At 44.9% G+C, this 22,241-nt stretch overlaps 2 long non-coding RNA genes across 3 annotated transcripts; both read left to right on the top strand.

Moving 5' to 3' along the window:
• Window positions 1-2,960: 2,960 nt before the first annotated feature.
• On the top strand, window positions 2,961-16,689 carry LOC146752524 (uncharacterized). 2 transcript variants are annotated; one of them, XR_014940542.1, is made up of 5 exons: window positions 2,961-4,438; window positions 4,737-4,972; window positions 5,431-5,540; window positions 5,847-5,970; window positions 12,066-16,689. It is a non-coding gene; the product is annotated as an uncharacterized LOC146752524 (long non-coding RNA). The 2 variants fall into 2 exon arrangements; XR_014940543.1 differs by having other exon boundaries at window positions 2,962-4,438; window positions 4,737-4,822.
• A 1,769-nt stretch (window positions 16,690-18,458) lies between these two features.
• On the top strand, window positions 18,459-20,954 carry LOC146752523 (uncharacterized). Its single transcript, XR_014940544.1, has 2 exons — window positions 18,459-19,400; window positions 20,413-20,954. It is a non-coding gene; the product is annotated as an uncharacterized LOC146752523 (long non-coding RNA).
• Window positions 20,955-22,241: the final 1,287 nt, after the last annotated feature.

The raw sequence follows: 22,241 nt of genomic DNA, 5'->3' as shown, positions 1-22,241 counted from the left end.
TGCGGGGATACCTGAGAGTATTGGCTCAGGCGCCCGGCCCCCCCCGGCCCAAAGCGTGCAGCTGCTACCTGCGGCGTTTGGCCGCCCGGAGCCTGGGGGGGTTACGGGAGGGCTTTGGCACGATGGGGAGCCCCGGAGGGGGGTTACGGCTTTGCCTCCGTTTGGAGCCCGACAACGCGACCCCCCCTCATCGCCTCCACATCCTGGCACTGCTGCTGCAGGTGGGGGGGGGGCTCAGGGCTGATCGGTGCGGTTGGAGTCGGGGGGAGCAGAATTAAGGCTCACCCTGCGCCCCTCCCGGTTTCCCCCCCCCCACACTCCTCCCGGTCAATGCCCTATTCAACTCCTATGGCCCCGGGCGATGGGGGGTGTCTCCGACTCCTCTTTGCCCCCCCTTCCTTTACCCGTAGCGGCTTAATTTCAACCCTCCCCCCCCCTTGGGACACCTCCAGGCGACGCCGCACGTTTGACGCCATGTGGGAAACGCTGGGGGTGGGACCCGAAAGCAAGTTGGTGTGAGAAGGGGCTCGGCCCCCCGCCGCCATCACCCCCTTCGTGTTAGATGAAGGGGACGGAGATGGGGGGTGGGTGGCGGCCGCCTCGTTGCCCCCCCGCGGTCTGGCCATAGGAAATAATTCATCTCGAAGGTTTTCTTATGGATTCATTTGCTTCCTCGAGGTTGTCCTGACATTCGGCAATTTCCTTCAGTAGCGTTTTGAGCCTTTTCACTTCTGCATCCTTCTGCTGTAGAAATATCACATTCCAAACAGGACGAACCAGATCATTTTAGAAACAATTACAAGCCAAGTTGCATTTTGGTGTTAAAAACAGCCATAGACTCATAGAATAGCCTGGGTTGAAAAGGACCACAGTGTGCAGGGTCTCCAACCAGCAGACCAGGCTGCCCAGAGCCACATCCAGCCTGGCCTGAAATGCCTCCAGGGATGGAGCATCCACAACCTCCCTGGGCAACCTGTTCCAGTGTGTTACCACCCTCTGTGTGAAAAACATCAACCTAATATCCAACCTAAACATCCCCGTATCACTTTAAAACCATTCCCCCTTGTCCTATCACTATCCACCCTTGTAAACAGCCATTCCCCTGCCTGTTTATATGCTCCTTTCAAATACTAGAAGGCCACAGTGAGGTTTCCCTGGAACCTTCTCTTCTCCAAGCACAACAAGCCCAGTTCCCTCAACCTGTTCTCATAGGAAAGGTGCTCCAGCCCTCTGATCATCTTAGTGGCCCCCCTTAGCATTATTTGCAATTCTCTTTTGCCTTCCTAAAAGGCACACCTGTTTCAGGGCACATTTCATCCCACTGATAGGCCTTGTAAGAAGCACTATGGCAAGTCCACATGCAGAAAACACTGGCATTCCATTCACTAACAGAGAAGCTATTCTGCCCTTGCTCCTGACTCTTGTCCCTGCCTCCTCCTGCATAGGGCAGTGTTTGTGGGCAATGAAAGAAATACCCACATTCTGGAAAATACAGACAAAAAAGAAACAGGCAGAAAAGCGGCACTAATACTTTGTCACTGGTGGGAATCTCCACAGAAAGTGCTGTGCTAAAGGTGTGAGGTTAAGGGATCATCACTGTCAAGATAAAAGTCACAGCATGGAAGATTTAGCGATGGCGTGCTGACTAGAAGGAAAAAACAACACTTACCTTGGAGCTTGTTCATTTTCTCTCCTATCATCGGATATCTTCTCATCATCTACGTAGCTCTGAGGTTGGCCAAAGCCTGTTGCCATGAGCTTTGCTAAACGCAACAGTGCTGTGGCTCAGAGGTATTACACCAGCACATAGCATAGGAGAACTCCATAACCCAAGTGTCGAGGGAAGAAGAAAGGGGAACTGTTACAATTAATTACGTTCACTAAATTGATAATTGTAGGCTTCTTGTCACACACTACTGCCAAGAGCAAAACAGCGCAGATGTTGACAACTGTGATTTCTGCATACAAGCAACCACTCGAGGCTGAGCACACTCTCCTGTCTCTTTGCCATGTCTAGAAAGACCCAGAAGAGCTCAGTGTTCTCTTGCTGTTAGTTTACATCCTCCAAGCTCTTCCAAAGGCACGCTGCTCTGTAGAAAAAGCTGAGCTGCCCAGAAAGTTTGTGCAGGAAGAAGGCAGCAGTGTCAGTGCACGTCATCCTGGGGGATCTGAAAGCATTTGTGAAGAGAACAGGGAAAGAAGAGGGAAGAGAGCAAAACCAACAGGCACTAGCACTGCTGCCCACAGGGGGCGGGGCTTGAGGCAGGGCCTGTGCCAGAGGGGGGCCTGGCACAGTTAGGGCCAGCTCAGGGCCCAGAGCAGAGGGGGAGCAGGCAGAGGCAGGGCCTTGGGGCCCAGGATGGAGGAGGACCAGGCACAGCTGGGGCCAGCTCAGGGCCCAGAGCAGAGGGGGACCAGGCACAGCTGAGGCCACTGCAGGGCCCAGGTGAGAGGGGAACCCAGCACAGTCGGGGCTGCTTTGGGGCCTGGGCCGGAAGGGGGCCGGGCACAGCCAGGGCCTATCCCCCTTTTTTGCACATATGAAATGCTCCCAGCTGTGCTGCACAGCAGAACATCTTTCAATGGAGATGAAAGCCTGTGAAATGAAAGAATCCTTTCTTATTTCTTTCACATTTGTGTTTGTTGACTGCAGTTCCAACCAGGTGGACTCGCAGTGTCTTGCAAGTGACACCTGGAAGCAGGTACAGACTGGAGACACAGCACCCTCAATGTCCAGGTGAGTAACAGCAGCCAAGGAGGCCTTTGGGCTCTGCAGGGTCCAAGTGTGGAGCATTACACACAGGAACAGCTGTGTGTAAAGACAGTGGCAGAGCTGCAGAGCTTGCCATAGTAGGGAGGCACAGTGGCTCAGCTCATTTCCCACAGTAACACAGGAAATAAGAGCCATGAGGGAAATGCAGATGCCTTCTGCCCCCATCAGAGGGGAGGAATGAGCTGCACTTCCACAGAGACATTCCTCTCACAGCCACTCACACCTCAGGTGTGGAGGGACGAGCTGGGGCTGCTGGTGGCAGCTGTGGAACACTGCCATCTGTGGTGCTCCATCCTGCCCTGGAGGGGCATGTAGAGCTGAGGACCTTTGTCACTGCACAAATGACTGCAAGCAGAGATGTAGCAGAGGGAACATAAAGCATTTAATAACTTATCATACAAAGCAATGAGTAATAGAAATGACAGTATTTCCAACCAAATGTCCCCCATCCTAGCAGTTGTATCTGATCTCTACAATCCCACCCAAACAATTTCCCAGCCCCCTCCAATTCCTCCTCACTATCCCACCCCTGAATTTCCCTCCCCCAGTTCCCACACAGTAATTGCCCACACTAATTACCAGTATGCAGGGCATAGAGAACACCTGTTCCTTGTGTGCAGACACCTGGAAAAAAAAGAAGTGGCAGGGAACTGGAGGTCTGTAGCAGGTTGTGGAGGCTCTGCATAGAACGTAACCCCAGACCACAACCCCATCAGCTGCTGGAGCAGCATCATCCCTGTCATTGGGGGATGTTGCCAGTGGTGGACAGGGACACAGGGAGAAGCCACACCTTGGTGTAGCTCTGATCTGCTCATGTCCAGTCCAATCCTCTATAGCACTTTCCATCTTCTGTCCTTTGTTCTTAACCGTATCCTTCCTTCTCTTCTGCTCTTTTCCTTTCCTTTAGGTGTCTTACCTGTATCTGCTTTTCCCCTCTTCTGTTCTTTTACTGCTCTGGTCAGCATCCAGTGTCTGCACCGCAACTCTAGGTTTTGGGATGGAGAAAGGTACACAGGGCATAGATTTGTACAAGAAAAGCTCTCTTGCTGTGCCCAACAGATGACAAAAAGGAACCTTCAGGACCACAAAGGCAGCTTGTTTCTCCAAAGGCCACAGCGTAAGCTTGTGTAACTGGGAAGGACTCTGTTATACATCTCCTAAAAGTGCCTTTGAATGAATAATTTTCTGGTCTTGTTTCCAATTGTTGCTCAGAGGAAATGAGGTTTTTATCCTTGTATCTTTGCAGGAAGACAGAGAGGAGGGAACCTGTCTGGTGAAATGCTCAGGTGCCGTTTCCTTCCTTGCACCAACAGCCTGTTAGTGTCCATGCGATGCCAGTTGTCCTCCTGACAGTTTCTACTGATCTTTCTCTGAGTCCTTCTGCTAAGCACTGCTATTTCTGTATCCTCGGGGCCCTGTTAGGACTAAAAAGAGGAGCGGATAACAGATGGAAGGATCTGGCCTTCTGCTGGGTGATAGCTGCCTGCATGTCCTGTTCCTGCTTTCTCTTTTCCCCAGGTGGCATTGTGCTTCCCAAGGAGCATATGGACCTTTTAGATGGGACTGCGCAGCAAGGAACACATGGGGTCTCAGCTTCCTTCCTGCCCTGCACCTGAGTGAGAAACATTGTGACCTGCTCAGGAGGCAAGATGTCATGTCAGGGAGGTGTGTTTTCCTTGTTGTTTTTTGTCATCTGTGCTTTGCTTTGCTGTGTGATTTTTTTTCCTTTGCAGTGCTATGGTTTTCTTTCGTATTTGGTGTTTTCTATGTTGTTTTGTTTTTTTTTTAATAAGTTTGTTTCTGTTTTTCCTTGTCTTAGTTTTTTGCTTTTGTTTGATTTATTATTTTTTCTTTGCTTTTATTTATTTATCTTTTTTTTAAATTTTGTGTTGTATCCTAGAATCCTTCAAGGTTTATTTGTTGTTGTTGTGTTTTTCATCTATGCTTTGCTATTTTTCTTTAGATACGCTGTATGAGAACTGTTGAATCACAGCCTGAGCCACTGATTATCACCTAGGGAAAGGACCTGGTCAGCCCTGGTTAGTGCAGGTGATGGCAATGCAGCTGAGTGACTGGAAGGGATGGAGCCTGGCTGCACCTCTCTTACAGCTCATTTTTGAAGGCTGACTGCCCCTGGGTGGTATTTTTCTGAGGATTTCTCCGCTGTGGAGTTTGTTCTGTGCAATTCTATCCTCAGAGGTGGGTGAGCTGTTCTTTCCTTGCCTTTGTAATATGTTCCCATTGTGCCAGTATTTCTGCTATTACAGATACTTTGTGGTTTTTTTTTATATATTTCTTTTGTGTGTTTATTTTAAAACTTTGATTCCCTGGTCTTTGGCTTGATTTTTTCTTTATTGGTGTTTGCATTGCTATTTTTTATTTTTTTTCTTTCTTTTGCTGACTCATGTTTTGCTTTACGGTGACATTTGCAAGAGACTGTGAATTCTCCTGGTTAAAACTGCAGTCGGCTTAATCAAATGTGTAAGAAATATATAAGGGCTGCTGAGGCCAGGCTGGAGTCGCATTTCTTTATGAACTGGGGTGTTGCTGTGGATGCGTTTCTCTCCTGTTTTGTCTCTTTTGTGGCAGTTCAAGAATATTTGAACGTGCAATGTCAGTGTTTGTTGCCATCCTGCTTTCTCTTCTCTGTCTTGCAGGTCAGCTCGTGCTAGAAGTCAGTGGTATCACTGTATGAATGGAGGTCAGTTTAGGAGCAGCTGCTGATGGAAGGAATCAAGACCAGGCTAATAAATGGAAGCATCTCCTGGTAAGGTGTCAGAGGTGGCAGTAATGATGTCTGTCATCATTAAAACCAGAGGGCAGGCTCATCCGAGTGCTTGCTGACTGATACTTCGGAGTATCTCGTTCTCCAGCTGAACGATAAGAAAGCTAAACATGCTGAGCCGTTACAGCTTGTGCTGAAGTTGTGAATGTGCCCCCAGATGTTTCCTTTAGTGGTAAATCATGTTCTGGCACTGTGGTAGCCCTATCTCTGTCATGATCTGGAGCACCGTGTCTTGTTGCAAGCCTTGTGTGCCTGTTTCCATGAACCTTGCTTTCTTTCTCTCTTCAGAGTAAGGGCAGGGTGCTTCCTTGCTTTTGGTGGATTCATCCAGGAGGCTGTTAGAAGGCCAAATGCAATGTTCATTACATGGAGGGACAGGATGGGAATGGACTGTCGTTGTCACCAGGCAAAAGTGAGTTTCTTATGTCATGAATGATATAATTTTGATTATTCTGAGCAGTTGCAGTGTGGTAGAGGATGTCACGAAACCATTTATTTGGGAGCGCAGGGAAGAGTCATGAGAACCGAAACCGTAGTTTCTGTTTTGGCTGTCAAAATGGTGGAGTTTCTTTGGGAGGGCAATAGCTGCGCTTCCTGTTAGCAGGCCCCCTCTGAGAGATTGGGCTTTGCTTGCTGCTTTGCTGTGCCTACCTGCCTGCTCCCTGTGCTTGTTCCTTTTACCTTTCACTGCTTCTTTTCCCTTGCTTTGATGCTTTTCCCTTTCAGGGCTCCTTTTCTCTTTCAGTGCTGCCTTTGCCCTTTATGTACTCCTTTTCCCAATCAGTGTTACTTTATGCTGTTCCTTTCCCTTTCGGAGCTGCTTTTCCCTTTCAGGGCTGCTTTTCCCTTTCAGGCCTGCTTTTCTTTATCAGTTCTGCTTCTCCCTTTCAGGGCAGCATTTTCTTGTTCCTTTTCCCTTTCACTGCTGCTTTTCCCTTTCACTGCTGCTTTTCCCTTTCACTGCTGCTTTTCCCTTTTAGTCTTGCTTTTCCCTTTTAGTCTTGCTTTTCCCTTTTAGTCTTGCTTTTCCCTTTTAGTCTTGCTTTTCCCTTTTAGTCTTGCTTTTCCCTTTTAGTTTTGCCTTTCCCTTTTAGTTTTGCCTTTCCCTTTTAGTCTTGCCTTTCCCTTTTAGTCTTGCCTTTCCCTTTTAGTCTTGCTTTTCCCTTTTAGTCTTGCTTTTCCCTTTTAGTCTTGCTTTCCCCTTTTAGTCTTCTTTTCCCTTTTAGTCTTGCTTTTCCCATTTAGTCTTGCTTTTCCCTTTCTGTCTTGCTTTTCCCTTTCACTGCTGCTGTTCCCTTTCACTGCTTCTTTTCCCTTTTAGTCTTGCTTTTCCCTTTTAGTCTTGCTTTTCCCTTTTAGTCTTGCTTTTCCCTTTTAGTCTTGCTTTTCCCTTTTAGTCTTGCTTTTCCCTTTTAGTCTTGCTTTTCCCTTTTAGTCTTGCTTTTCCCTTTTAGTCTTGCTTTTCCCTTTCACTGCAGCTTTTCCTTTTTAGTCTTGCTTTTCCCTTTCACTGCTGCTTTTCCCTTTCACTGCTGCTTTTCCCTTTCACTGCTGCTTTTCCCTTTCACTGCTGCTTTTCCCTTTCACTGCTGCTTTTCCCTTTCACTGCTGCTTTTCCCTTTCACTGCTGCTTTTCCCTTTCACTGCTGCTTTTCCCTTTCACTGCTGCTTTTCCCTTTTAGTCTTGCTTTTCCCTTTTAGTCTTGCTTTTCCCTTTTAGTCTTGCTTTTCCCTTTTTAGTCTTGCTTTTCACTTTTAGTCTTGCTTTTCCCTTTCACTGCTGCTTTTCCCATTCACTGCTGCTTTTCCCTTTTAGTCTTGCTTTTCCCTTTTAGTCTTGCTTTTCCCTTTTAGTCTTGCTTTTCCCTTTTAGTCTTGCTTTTCCCTTTTAGTCTTGCTTTTCCCTTTCAGTCTTGCTTTTCCCTTTCAGTCTTGCTTTTCCTTTTTAGTCTTGCTTTTTCCTTTTAGTCTTGCTTTTCCCTTTTAGGCTTGCTTTTCCCTTTTAGGCTTGCTTTTCCCTTTTAGGCTTGCTTTTCCCTTTTAGGCTTGCTTTTCCCTTTTAGGCTTGCTTTTCCCTTTTAGGCTTGCTTTTCCCTTTTAGGCTTGCTTTTCCCTTTTAGTCTTACTTTTCCCTTTTTGTCTTGCTTTTTCCTTTTAGTCTTGCTTTTCCCTCTTAGTCTTGCTTTTCCCTCTTAGTCTTGCTTTTCCCTCTTAGTCTTGCTTTTCCCTTTTAGTCTTGCTTTTCCCTTTTAGTCTTGCTTTTCCCTTTTAGTCTTGCTTTTCCCTTTTAGTCTTGCTTTTCCCTTTTAGTCTTGCTTTTCCCTATCACTGCTGCTTTTCCCTTTCACTGCTGCTTTTCCCTTTTAGTCTTGCTTTTGCCTTTCACGGATGTTTTTCCATTTCACTGCTGCTTTTCCCTTTTAGTCTTGCTTTTCCCTTTTAGTCTTGCTTTTCCCTTCTAGTCTTGCTTTTCCCTTTTAGTCTTGCTTTTCCCTTTTAGTCTTGCTTTTCTCTTTTTGTCTTGCTTTTCCCTATTAGTCTTGCTTTTCCCTATCACTGCTGATTTACCCTTTTAGTCTTGCTTTTCCCTTTCATTGCTGCTTTTCCCTTTTTGTCTTGCTTTTCCCTTTTTGTCTTGCTTTTCCCTTTTTGTCTTGCTTTTCCCTTTTAGTCTTGCTTTTCCCTTTTAGTCTTGCTTTTCCCTTTTAGTCTTGCTTTTCCCCTTCAGTCTTGCTTTTCACTTTCTCTGCTGCTTTTCCCTTTCACTGCTGCTTTTCCCTTTCACTGCTGCTTTTCCCTTTCACTGCTGCTTTTCCCTTTCACTGCTGCTTTTCCCTTTCACTGCTGCTTTTCCCTTTCACTGCTGCTTTTCCCTTTCACTGCTGCTTTTCCCTTTTAGTCTTGCTTTTCCTTTTTAGTCTTGCTTTTCCCTTTTAGTCTTGCTTTTCCATTTTAGTCTTGCTTTTCCTTTTTAGTCTTGCTTTTCCCTTTTCGTCTTGCTTTTCCCTTTTAGTGCTGCTTTTCCCTTTTAGTCTTGCTTTTCCCTTTTAGTCTTGCTTTTCCCTTTTAGTCTTGCTTTTCCCTTTTAGTCTTGCTTTTCCCTTTTAGTCTTGCTTTTCCCTTTTTAGTCTTGCTTTTCACTTTTAGTCTTGCTTTTCCCTTTCACTGCTGCTTTTCCCTTTCACTGCTGCTTTTCCCTTTTAGTCTTGCTTTTCCCTTTTATTCTTCCTTTTCCTTTTTAGTCTTTCTTTTCTCTTTTAGTCTTTCTTTTCCCTTTTAGTCTTGCTTTTCCCTTTTAGTCTTGCTTTTCCTTTTTAGTCTTGCTTTTCCCTTTTAGTCTTGCTATTACCTTTCACTGCTGCTTTTCCCTTTAAGTCTTGCTTTTCACTTTTAGTCTTGCTTTTCCATTGCACTGCTGCTTTTCCCTTTCACTGCTGCTTTTCCCATTTAGTCTTGCTTTTCCCTTTCACTGCTGCTTTTTCCTTTTAGTCTTGCTTTTCCCTTTCACTGCTGCTTTTTCCTTTTAGTCTTGCTTTTCTCCTTCAATGCTGCTTTTCCCTTTTAGTCTTTCTTTTCCCTTTCACTGCTGCTTTTCCCTTTTAGTCTTGCTTTTCCCTTTTAGTCTTGCTTTTCCCATTTAGTCTTGTTTTTCCCTTTTAGGCTTGCTTTTCCCTTTTAGGCTTGCTTTTCCCTTTTAGGCTTGCTTTTCCCTTTTAGTCTTGCTTTTTCCTTTTAGTCTTGCTTTTCCCTTTTAGTCTTGCTTTTCCCTTTTAGTCTTGCTTTTCCCTTTTAGTCTTGCTTTTCCCTTTTAGTCTTGCTTTTCCCTTTTAGTCTTGCTTTTCCCTTTTAGTCTTGCTTTTCCCTTTTAGTCTTGCTTTTCCCTTTTAGTCTTGCTTTTCCCTATCACTGCTGCTTTTCCCTATCACTGCTGCTTTTCCCTTTCACTGCTGATTTTCCCTTTCACTGCTGCTTTTCCCTTTTAGTCTTGCTTTTGCCTTTCACGGATGTTTTTCCATTTCACTGCTGCTTTTCCCTTTTAGTCTTGCTTTTCCCTTTTAGTCTTGCTTTTCCCTTCTAGTCTTGCTTTTCCCTTTTAGTCTTGCTTTTCCCTTTTAGTCTTGCTTTTCTCTTTTTGTCTTGCTTTTCCCTATCACTGCTGATTTACCCTTTTAGTCTTGCTTTTCCCTTTCATTGCTGCTTTTCCCTTTTTGTCTTGCTTTTCCCTTTTAGTCTTGCTTTTCCCTTTTAGTCTTGCTTTTCCCTTTTAGTCTTGCTTTTCCCTTTTAGTCTTGCTTTTCCCTTTTAGTCTTGCTTTTCCCCTTCAGTCTTGCTTTTCACTTTCTCTGCTGCTTTTCCCTTTCACTGCTGCTTTTCCCTTTCACTGCTGCTTTTCCCTTTCACTGCTGCTTTTCCCTTTCACTGCTGCTTTTCCCTTTCACTGCTGCTTTTCCCTTTCACTGCTGCTTTTCCCTTTCACTGCTGCTTTTCCCTTTTAGTCTTGCTTTTCCCTTTTAGTCTTGCTTTTCCCTTTTAGTCTTGCTTTTCCCTTTTAGTCTTGCTTTTCCATTTTAGTCTTGCTTTTCCTTTTTAGTCTTGCTTTTCCCTTTTCGTCTTGCTTTTCCCTTTTAGTGCTGCTTTTCCCTTTTAGTGCTGCTTTTCCCTTTTAGTCTTGCTTTTCCCTTTTAGTCTTGCTTTTCCCTTTTTAGTCTTGCTTTTCACTTTTAGTCTTGCTTTTCCCTTTCACTGCTGCTTTTCCCTTTCACTGCTGCTTTTCCCTTTTAGTCTTGCTTTTCCCTTTTATTCTTCCTTTTCCTTTTTAGTCTTTCTTTTCTCTTTTAGTCTTTCTTTTCCCTTTTAGTCTTTCTTTTCCCTTTTAGTCTTGCTTTTCCCTTTTAGTCTTGCTTTTCCTTTTTAGTCTTGCTTTTCCCTTTTAGTCTTGCTTTTCCCTTTCACTGCTGCTTTTCCCTTTCACTGCTGCTTTTCCCTTTTAGTCTTGCTTTTCCCTTTTATTCTTCCTTTTCCTTTTTAGTCTTTCTTTTCTCTTTTAGTCTTTCTTTTCCCTTTTAGTCTTTCTTTTCCCTTTTAGTCTTGCTTTTCCCTTTTAGTCTTGCTTTTCCTTTTTAGTCTTGCTTTTCCCTTTTAGTCTTGCTATTACCTTTCACTGCTGCTTTTCCCTTTAAGTCTTGCTTTTCACTTTTAGTCTTGCTTTTCCATTGCACTGCTGCTTTTCCCTTTCACTGCTGCTTTTCCCATTTAGTCTTGCTTTTCCCTTTCACTGCTGCTTTTTCCTTTTAGTCTTGCTTTTCCCTTTCACTGCTGCTTTTTCCTTTTAGTCTTGCTTTTCTCCTTCAATGCTGCTTTTCCCTTTTAGTCTTTCTTTTCCCTTTCACTGCTGCTTTTCCCTTTTAGTCTTGCTTTTCCCTTTTAGTCTTGCTTTTTCCTTTTAGTCTTGCTTTTTCCTTTTAGTCTTGCTTTTTCCTTTTAGTCTTGCTTTTCCCTTTTAGTCTTGCTTTTCCCTTTTAGTCTTGCTTTTCCCTTTTAGTCTTGCTTTTCTCCTTCAATGCTGCTTTTCCCTTTTAGTCTTGCTTTTCCCTTTCACTGCTGCTTTTTCCTTTTAGTCTTGCTTTTCCCTTTCACTGCTGCTTTTTCCTTTTAGTCTTGCTTTTCTCCTTCAATGCTGCTTTTCCCTTTTAGTCTTTCTTTTCCCTTTTAGTCTTGCTTTTCCCTTTTAGTCTTGCTTTTTCCTTTTAGTCTTGTTTTTTTTTTTTAGTCTTGCTTTTTCCTTTTAGTCTTGCTTTTCCCTTTTAGTCTTGCTTTTCCCTTTTAGTCTTGCTTTTCTCCTTCAATGCTGCTTTTCCCTTTTAGTCTTGCTTTTCCCTTTCACTGCTGCTCTTCCCTTTCACTGCTGCTCTTCCCTTTCACTGCTGCTCTTCCCTTTCACTGCTGCTTTTCCCTTTCACTGCTGCTTTTCCCTTTCACTGCTGCTTTTCCCTTTCACTGCTGCTTTTCCCTTTCACTGCTGCTTTTCCCTTTTAGTCTTGCTTTTCCCTTTCAGTCTTGCTTTTCCCCTTCTGTCTTGCTTTTGCCTTTCACTGCTGCTTTTCCATTTTAGTCTTGCTTTTTCCTTTTATTCTTGCGTTTCCCTTTCACTGCTGCTTTTCCCTTTTAGTCTTGATTTTGTCTTTTAGTCTTGCTTTTCCCTTTTTGCACTTGCTCATTGTAAGCACTGAGATGAGGCCAACCCCCAGCTCACTACATCCTCCCTTCAGGAAATTATAGAGAATTGTGGCACTGGACATTCTGACTGTTATACTGTTATAATCCCTGCAGTGAAACCACAGTTGAATGCTCTTTGTTTCTGAGCGCAGTGTGCTGTGCAGGTGTATCTCAGCATCTGCTGAGCGTGGTTACTGCTCTGTGTGTGACTCTTTCCCATGCTGTACATCAGCATGAATGTCTTCAGCTATTTCCATGCATTTTACTTACCTGTTGAATCCTGTCTTACAGTAAGGGCCTATCGCAGGATTCAGGAACTTCAGCAACTTCTGGAAATTTCCTACAGCAACTACAGACAGCTGGGAGGAATAACTGAGGAGGAGAGGAAGATGAAAAAAGAGGAAGAGGAGTTTATGAAGTAAGGCCAACATTATAATGTGTTCCATTTTAGTGCATTTTTTAAGGGTACTTTACACTCAGATTGCTTTGGCCTTTCTGCCTTTTTCACTTAGTGAATTTAGCCAGGCTTAAAAGAAAAGGACTTCAGGCCATTTGTGGGCTCCTGCCATGAGGATCAACACTGCAGTACAACACAAATGACTGATGGCTCCATTCTTCTTGTGCTTGTGCAGGATGACAGCCTGCACAAGAAGACATCCCTAACTCTACCTCTGCCTGTCAAACATTTGGCTATGTGCTGTTCTTAGTCACTGTAGATGAACATGTCCTTAACGTGCTTGGGCCTCCTCAAACCCATGTCACAAGTGATGTGCAATTAGTGGAGGCCAGAGAGCATCATCTCTAGGTCCATCCCTAGGACCTTCTGAAACTGAAGTAGTGGTTCTCAGGTGGTCAATTGCTGTTGTATATAGGTATAGATCAGAATTAGGTCTCAGCTAAGCAGTTTCGGGAATTTAATAGTTAATTTAATAGCCACTGTGAATGTGACTGATGTGACCTGTGCAACTGGCTCAGCCAGTGCTTCAGCTTCCTTTTAGAAGTGTCATGCAGTCTCTCATTTGATTGTTCCAAATCACTTTGGAAAGTGTGCACAGGAGCCAGCTGCTGCTGGGGGCGGAGCTGGGTTTCGTCCCATCCGGAGCCCGGCGCTGGTTCGCTGCGCAGGGAGACGTCTCCATCTCGCGGTCAGAAGAGTCGAGCACAGCTGACTCTATGGTAGTCAAAGCAGTCGACGAAGGAGCTTTTACAAAGGGTCCCGAGCCAGGAGTACGCTGCATTTGAGCTGTTTTCTGCTCTCACTAGCCTGTTCCTTAAAACACTCTTGGAGCGGACTGGGCACGGCTGGCTGTTCTTGATGCTGTTTGTCCCCTTTGTGTTTTGCAGGACCGTGAGGGAGCTGGAGGCTCAGCTGGAATCCGAGCGAGTCAGGAGGGAAAACCTGGAGAGCCAGCTGGATGGCTGCCGAGCCGAGATCGGCCGCCTCAGGGAGAGCCGGGATAGAGCCCGCAGCCCTGCTGCTTTGCCTCCGGTTAGTGGGATGGATGGCAGCCCTGCTGCTCTGCCTCCGGTTATTGGGATGGATGGCAGCCCTGCTGCTCTGCCTCCGGTTAGTGGGATGGATGGCAGCCCTGCTGCTCTGCCTCCGGTTAGTGGGATGGATGGCAGCCCTGCTGCTTGATCTCGCTAAGATTGTGAGGTGTGGTGCAAGGAAATTCTGGAGTGAGTATGTTAACAGCTTTCAGCTTGGGACACTGAAGTGAGCTGCAGCCTTTGCTACATTCTGAACTGAGAGGTTATCAGTTTGTCCCGGACAGAGAATATGAATTCTCTGTATTTAGAAAAGGGAGTGAAATGGTCCTTGAATGCTTCCATGGTGACTGGCTGCTGGCTGTTCATCTTGCTGGGTAGCTGATGCCCAGTTCAGACTGGACTGGGGACTTTAGGAATTGTCCCCCCATTCCCCAGCTGCCACAGGTCATAGCAGCTACCACGCATATTGCAGGATCACTCTTTTGCATCAGAACTCTCCTTCAGAATGGGTTTATTCTCCCCCCATTTGCCCCAGGCTGGAAATAGAGTTAGTGGAGGCCTGTATTACAGCATTGCTGTGTGCAGTGGCTGAATTCAACAACTGGTCTCATGTCATCTTAATTATCAAACCCACTGACAGCAAAGCAGGTGCAGATAGGTTGACTTACTTAGAAAACAGAACTAATTCTTCTGCCTGTTGGAATAAGGAGTGAAGAAAGACAGTGCTTACTGCGTGCATTCCTTTTCTCTTCTTTATCCAGGATTAAGTCTTCTTTGCTATCTGTACTCCCTTCCACACCATGTCTTTCAAAAAATGCTATGTTGCTTGCATCCAGTTCTTCATCACTAGAGTTACCATCTCCAGTTCTTTGGGTCAAAAGTTCCACAGCTGCTAGCTGGGCAAATCTGCACAGAGAACAGTTAACCTACACTGATATAACCCTGTAACCTATAAGCACACAGCCATGCCCCCCACATAAGATAGAAACTCTAAAACACTTTGTGTTCCTGTCCAGAGGACAGTGTTTCAGGATCTGAGGAAGCATTAGTGCACAAACCATGAGCAGCAATCTCCTTTCCACAGCGCTCTGCCTCACTGAAATCTTATTACAGCGACTCCCACTTCAGAAACATGTTTTGCTTTGTAGGATTTCTTAACTGAATCTCATCAGCAACATATTATCACCCCATGTATTAACTCAATATAGATTATCACCCCACGTATTAACTCAGTATGCATTATCACTCCATCAAAATGCTCTGACTGACATTCTGTGGGCAAAAGAGTTATGTATTTCTGATTATCTTCATAGTTGCTAATGATGTATCCAGGACAAGTCCCCTAAGCTAACTTCTGGCACATCACAAAATCACAGAATCACAGAATTATCAAGGTTGGAAAAGACCTAGAAGATCATCTAGTCCAACCATTACCAATACTTCCCGGCTAAATCATATTCCTCAGCACAACATCCAAACATTTCTTGAACGCTCCCATGGTTGGTGACTCCACCACGTCCCTGGGCAGTGCATTCCAATGCCTCACCACCCTTTCCGAGAAAGTAATACTTCCTAATGTCCAGCCTGAATCTCCCCTGACACAGCTTAAAACCATTCCCTCTAGTTCTATCACTGATTACACGAGAGAAGAGGCCAACCCCCAGCTCACTACAACCCCCCTTCAGGAAGTTAAAGAGAGCAATAAGGTCTCCCCTGAGCCTCCTCTTCTCCAGGCTGAACATGCAAAAGTTGCAGTGTTACAGTTCTTGAGCTTTAGGAGCATAGATTTGCAACCTCAGTAAATTCCTGTCAGTACTTTCAGATTAAATTATAGCACTGGCCAGCTAATCTTGAAGCTGAATTATATAAAGATGATTTAAATTGACAGTGGTATGTAGAGCACAGCACTTCTGTTAATCTTTTATTAACAGTGTTACAATGCATTTTCTTTCTTCTGGATGATAACAGAAGCAAGTGCAAACTGAGCTACCTTCTATGTTGTCACTAGAGCACCTGACATCATGATTCTTTATTGCCTGAGCCACTACACCAGATGTCCTGCTGGGATGTAAGAGCCCCAGGTCCTTTAACAAAGCCTGGGTTTGCAGAACAGAACATAGACATCAGTTTTCTGGGTAAATGGCACTCGGCAGAGGATAAAATATTTTAAAATGGATTTAAAGAATAAATCTAAACCTGCAAACAAGTTATAGAGGTAAGAAAATAGGCTATTTAGAACAAATAATATGACAAACCTTAAGAAGGCAAATGTCAAAGGGGAAACGATGTAACAAGAATAAAGGGTTGAAAGACAGCATTCACCTTACAGAGTAATTTGAGGCAGTAGCGTGGTAAGCAAAGGGACAGTGGAGAAACTATGAAGGGCAAGAAACAAAGAGTGCTCATTTTTTGTGCTAAAGTGGCTACACACAGGATTTTGAAGAGAGTACAGACTATAGATAACACAGAAATACTGGTATGCCATAAATCAAGATGGAGAAATCAGAGGTAAATGAGAACAAGGGTTTTACCAAGCCAGTTAAGAAGTAGTTGGATGCAAAAGCTTGCATATGAACATGCCAGAATCTGATCACACTGGCACAGCTGTTCAAGCTTGGCATACATTCAAAAAGGAGCAGATAGCAGCAGAACCTGCCTGCTGCCCCACCTGCCCTTCTCCTCCTATGATCTCCATTGGCACAGGCACAGGGAATGCCCACCTACACAGCACTCAGTCAGGCTGTGCCTGCTTCTATTGTGAGTTATGCCAGCTCCCAGGAGCTCTGAGCCTTGCCAGCAGCAGTGGGAGCTGAACAGGATACTGCTGCCAACCAACAAGTACTTTGGGATTTATGTATTCCCCCATCATTATAAAAATAGAATAACGAGGTTGATAGCATGGAACAAATCATACAGTCATCGGTTAGGTTTGGAAAGGACTTTAGAGACCATCCATGGGCAGGGAGGCAGTGATGCTTCCCACTAGACCAGGCTGCCCAAAATGCCACCTGACCTGGCCTTGAACAGCTCCAGAGACTTGGAATCACAGAATGACATGTTCAGTTGGAAGGGACCTCAAAGATCACCCAGTTCCTACCTCCTGCCATGGGCTGCCTGCCCCCCAACAACTCAGGCTGCCCAGGGCCCATCCAACCTGACCCTGAGAACCTCCAGGGATGGGGCACCCACAGCTCTCTGGGCAGCCATGCCAGGGCCTCAGCACCCTGTGAGTAAAGAATTTATTCCTACCATTTAATCTCCTTTTTTAGTTTTAAGTGGTTCCCTTCTGTCTTACCAAACCATTATCATCCTATCAATGCTGCTGGTGTGTTTTATATATGATGTGCTAGAGTTATCACATCCACAACAAGGGCTGAAAAACCAAATGATTATTCCTGACATACCTGGAAGGTTTCCATCAGTATCCACATCACCTATGCATGCTCCCCATCTAACAAGAAGCTGCAAACAGCCCAAGCGACCATGAAAAGCAGCATAATGAACAGGCTTCCAGTCATTCCTGTCTGCTGCGTTTACATTCTAAAACAAAAGCTGCAGGTTAGTTTGTTTATGAAGCTTAGACACGAGACATTCTATAAATAAGTATCAACAGTTCATTGTGCTACTTTATTTAAACAAAATCAAATATTTCTCCAAATTCAAGCCATGAAAGCGGCATAAGACGTATTTCTCACAGGTTCGTGGCTTCATTGAAATAAAACACACATAAAAGGTGTGTTTTCAGACATCTACCACCGTGTTAGTCGTTATATAATACACAACTGGATTTTTTTAACATCTTACGATTAAAAAAATGCAAATTTACACTACAAATAAATTCACAGCGTCACCAATGAGAATGTACCAACAGAGGTTAATCTATAGTCCCAAACCTCAGTTAGTGAGGGGTTTGGTATGGAAAAGGATACCAGACTCTGGCTCTGCATTAGGGAATTGCAGGTAGAAGGCTCTCACCGCTCCACTTCGCAGTATGGTTTGCAATGTGTACGACTGCCCATGGGCTGCAGCCAGGTGTGATGGAGTGCACCCGCGGTCATCTCAAGCTTCTAGGTTTGCTCCATTTATTAACAAAGCCTACAAGAAATGCAAAGCTCACAGGCTGAAAGAGCAAACACTGTCTCACAGGGTGACTTGAGATGGTCAGCTGGGTTCCTCTGATAAATCTGATAGCACAGAGGGAACAAACGAGTGCAGTCATTTTACCAGTGACTTGGTTTCAGCTGTAAAGACACAGAGCCAGCTCCAGTAGGAGCACTTTCAGCTGATCTTCATGAGGAAGTGTCCAAACCAAAGGCCTGCCTTCCTTTTGCTGGAGAGTGAATATCTCTACATACCTGCACGCAAGCATCCTGCCCACGGATTGCTGCAAGGTGAGCTGCTGTCCAGCCTCTGACTGTCACACGTGTCACATCAGCTCCATGCCAGAGCAACCAGTGAAGGCACTGCGCAACCAAAAACAAGCTCTTATTCATTTAATAAACTCTTATTCCATAACAATTCTTATAACTCATCTGAGGCAAATGCTAACTATAAATCAACAGTAGATGTTATATTTCAAACAGTGTTAGGAAATGACATGGTCTCAAGGCTTCATCCAAGGGCACAAAAAGCACAACCAACCTACTAATTGCAATGACTTGCAGTGTGCCTTCTTTATCTTACAATTCCATACTTAAAATGCAGACTGTGAGAGCGTTCATGTGGCATGAGGTAAAAACACTGGGGAAAAATGGTGCAAAGATGCTCATTTGAAGTCCAGCTAAAATGAACAGCAGGAAAGATGCCATGAATCAAATGTAAAGTCTCAGTTCATTTATTAGGCTTTCTTGAGTATATGTAATCCCATCTCTCCTCTCACCCATCACAGATTATTTTAACTTTATTCACCTTTTTTTCAGCAGGTGTTATTGCTTTCCATGGAAAGCTTAAAGAACAATTAAGAAAATAATAAACTACAAAACTAGTTAAAGCTTTTTGTTACACATCATTACTATTTACTGTCTTCTTTTAGGCTAGTCTCCAGCTCTCTTTCCTTTGGGACTTCATTTTTTATACGGTTATTTACAGCCTTGCTGTTTCAAAGTAAGATCGCTATAAACATTGCACAAGGAGGCTGTAACAGGAAGGTGAATGTGCTGAATGCAGCAGCTCAGTCCTTCTGGAAATCAAATCATTTCTGCATCAACAGTCAATGTTCTTGCTTATGAAAATGAACTGTATTTGAACTGTTTCTGTAGAGAATGAGGCATGGGACAGAACACTGGGAAATGAACAAACATTTTTGTGTCACTTCTCGCTTGGCTCAGTCACTTTCAGAATATTAAACATATCCTTATGGATTTTCCAAGTGTTCTGAGTGAAGGGGAAAACACAAGGACAAAAGAAGGTAATGAGGCTAGAAGGGGAGACCAGAAGGCACACCTTGTTTGGTGTTAGAAAAGCTCTGATTTTGTAAAATCTGAGGACACTGATTACATAAACTGCCTGGGGCTTCAGAAAGGTAAAATGTAGTCCTAACAAACTGCACATCTTTCCTTAGTGAATACCTTAAATCAGAAAAAAAGAGCAGGCAGAGATTATAGATCTAGCTTGATCAAAGCTAGCAATGTTGTGTTCAGCCTCTCCCCAGAGGAAAACGTTAACCCATAAAACCTTGCTGTGTCCAAACACTAACATAAACAGGGGAGGAATGGCTGTTTTCAAGGGTAGATATTTTTAGGACAAGGGGGGATGAATTTAAACTGAGACAGGGGAGGTTTAGGTTAGAGATTAGAGGGAAGTTTTTCACACAGAGGGTGGTGACAGGTTGCCCAAGGAGGCTGTGGATGCCCCATCCCTGCAGGCATTCAAGGCCAGGCTGGATGTGACTCTGGGCAGCCTGGTCTGGTTGTTGCCAACCCTGCAGGTGGTTGAAACTGGATGATCATTGTGGTCCTTTTCAACCCAGGTTATTCTATGATTTTATGATTTTACCTCCAGGCTTCCAGAGTGTGCAGCACAGTGCAATGGTGTGAACTTGTGGACTAAATCCACCTCGTCGATAGAGGCTCCACGTTTTATCATTAATGCAAGCTGTTCTACATCACCAGCTTTCACTGCCTCATGTACACTGGTGTAAGTTTGCTTCTTCCTGACATCTAGTGAGGGATAATAAAAGCATTAGCCAGCTCAGTCACATTTCAGAGAGATGAAAGAAGTGATGAATCAAATAAGCATCAGGGTGACAGTTTATAAGAACCAGACAATAGTGTAACCTATGAGAGTGTAACTTGTATCAGCACAAGTCTTTAGCCCTTTGTGTTTCCCAGAAGCAAACCAATATTCAAGAACCTGAAAGAGCCACGTCCCCTGCAGCCACAGATAAAGAACAGGACAGCAGAGCAACTCCATCTATGTATACAGATGCTGGATCAAGTCCAACCCAATGCTGGCTCTCTTCCTAAACTGTTTCATCAATCACACCTTCAGGTGTTCAGCCATTGCTCCTCAGGGGCTCTGCATGGCCACACTCCTTACTGCCACCCAAGGACACGGCACACCAAGGGCCCTTCGCTAAGTAGGCAAACCTTGCTAATAGGACATAAGGTCATGCAGATGCTCTTGACTGAGCTGAACCTATCAGTTAAAGCTGCTACATAAAAGCAATGCTTTATACAATGTGTTAGTCATCCTGCTCTGTTCTGCTGCTATACCCATAGCACTGCTCTGGCACAGGTTACTTTTTTAGAAACCTAGTATTTTTCTCCCACCAATGTCAATAGTGTTTTCATGGACTTCAGTGGCTCAGAATCAAACTCTTAATGTAGACACAGCGTGGTCCAAGAAAAAAAAAAAAACCATCACCAGGCCATGGGATCAAATAGTCTGTATTTTCCTTCAGGGCTAATTACTGTTTGACACTGTAACTGTAAACAATGGGAGCTGGATATCTAAATCCTCTTGCAACATTTTGGCATTTTGCCTATATTTGCCAATAAAAATAAGTGATGTAAGTAGTTTTAATGGCTGGGATGGCTAACTTGAGATAGCTAAGCATATGAGTAAGCCAAAACAATTGATAATCACCTTCTGGAGTAGTCATCATTCTGGAACCAAAACGCACCAACACTCTTTGATTAAATTTCAGGCTCTAAGAAGTCTTGAAGAGGCAGGTTGTTGTTCTGCAAGTCAAGCATACACAGAAATATTGGTCTTAAGTTATTAGAGCCTCAGTTTTCCTGCCCATGGAGAAGAAATTGAGGCAACAGTTCAAATAGTTATAAATGTGAGATCAAAAATGTTAAAGCATATCAATGAGTTGCTGCTCAAAGGTGCCTGGCGTACATAAAAGCAGAAATTATGATGAAAACAGCTGACGTTGTTTACCAGTACTTATACCTGTTCCCATGTAGTCTGTAGCATGAAAGTAATGCTTGGCCAGATTCAGCACTGCCACAGAGAGGAAAAGAGGGGGTTAAACTGTTTCATTAAGCAAAGCTGAGTGTTGTATCACACCCTGGTGTACCATCACTTCACTCCCACTCCCCCCAGCGCCAGGCTGTACCACTGCCCTGCACAGAGGCAGCAAAACAGTGCATGAACCAACACCAGCTGCAACTCAGAACAGCTCATGTTGGAAGGGACCTCCTGGGGTCCATGTTTTTAAATAGAACTTAAGTACATGCAGCATTCTGGTGTTGTGTTTTCTAAACAAAGCATCACTAGGACCTGATTTTCCCCCAAGGGAGAGACTTCTCACGATGCCAGGTGAGGGTTACAGACTTCAGCACGGTGATGCAGGCTGACATCAGAAGCATATCTAGCCAACCAGACTGCTTGCCAGAGCACAAATGTGCTTAACACCACGTACCAGTGCAATGGGTTCAAGGTAATATTTACTGTTTTTTAATCCAGAACAATTTTGCCCTCTTTTTTCTTCCGGAAGGGGCAATGAACTACAGCTGTGTGCAGGTGGGTGCCAAGCTGCAGCCCCATGGCTCAGGCACCACGAGCACAGCTGGGACTGGAGTTTAATGAACAGCTGTTAACACAAACTCCCTACAAAACACAACTGGTTTTGAGAGCAAGTGATATTTTCCATAACTTCAGTGCACTTTGTTATCAAATGCTTGTTCCCTAGTTGCCCTGTAGAAAGAAGTAGATAAGAGAGTAAGTGTTACAATGGTACTTAACCAGAATTCACCCAAGAAATTACTCAGCCTGAGGGAGGGAGACAGTGTTAGGTTTTCCCTACATCTCCATAACACACAAAAATAAGCAATTGTGGTGCTTTTTGGCAGCAGTTGAAGGGGATGAGGCACAAAACCACACAGTGGGCAAAGACTGAGGTCCTGAGCCCTGTGTGGGGTTATAACCCCATCCCGGCAGTGCCCGTGGGGGTTATGCCACCTTTCTCCGCGTGTTTGGCAAATATCGATTAGTCTGGGGTATTTTAGGTGGGCCCAATACGAAATATGAAGTTAACTAACGGGCAAAACAACTGAGGAGAGCCGGAAAGCGCGGGCACAGCCGCCCCGCGGGCGTCCCCCTCACGGCCGATGGGGGGAAGCGGGACAAGGAGCAGCACAGCCCGGCCCGGCCGTCAGGGGAGGACGTGGGGATAAGGCCGCGGGCGGAGCGGTCTCACCGGCCGGAATAGGGCTGGAGCTGCGTTCTCCTCTTCTTCCAGTCCTTCCCCCACACCGCAGCAGGGTTGCTATGGGCGCAGTCCTCGCGGGAGGAAAATGGCGGGCGGCCATGGCGGCTCAGGAGGACGGGCCCTGCCCCACAGTGATGCGGGAGGTTGCTGTGGCTCCTCTCAGAATCATGAAGGCCATGTCCCTCAGTGCCACAGCACTTCCCCAGCAGCCTGTGCCAATGCATCACTGCTTTTAGACCGGATTTTCCCTATATCAAACCTCTCACTGCAGCCTTACATAAAGGTGTGGGTTATTGCTTGAGGTCTGGTTGTCAAAG

Source organism: Coturnix japonica, unplaced genomic scaffold, assembly GCF_054131305.1.
Source record: "Coturnix japonica strain WE unplaced genomic scaffold, WE-NBRP24 Scf044, whole genome shotgun sequence".
NCBI classification, from domain to species: Eukaryota; Metazoa; Chordata; class Aves; order Galliformes; family Phasianidae; genus Coturnix; species Coturnix japonica.
This window is presented reverse-complemented; position numbering and strand designations above follow the sequence as displayed.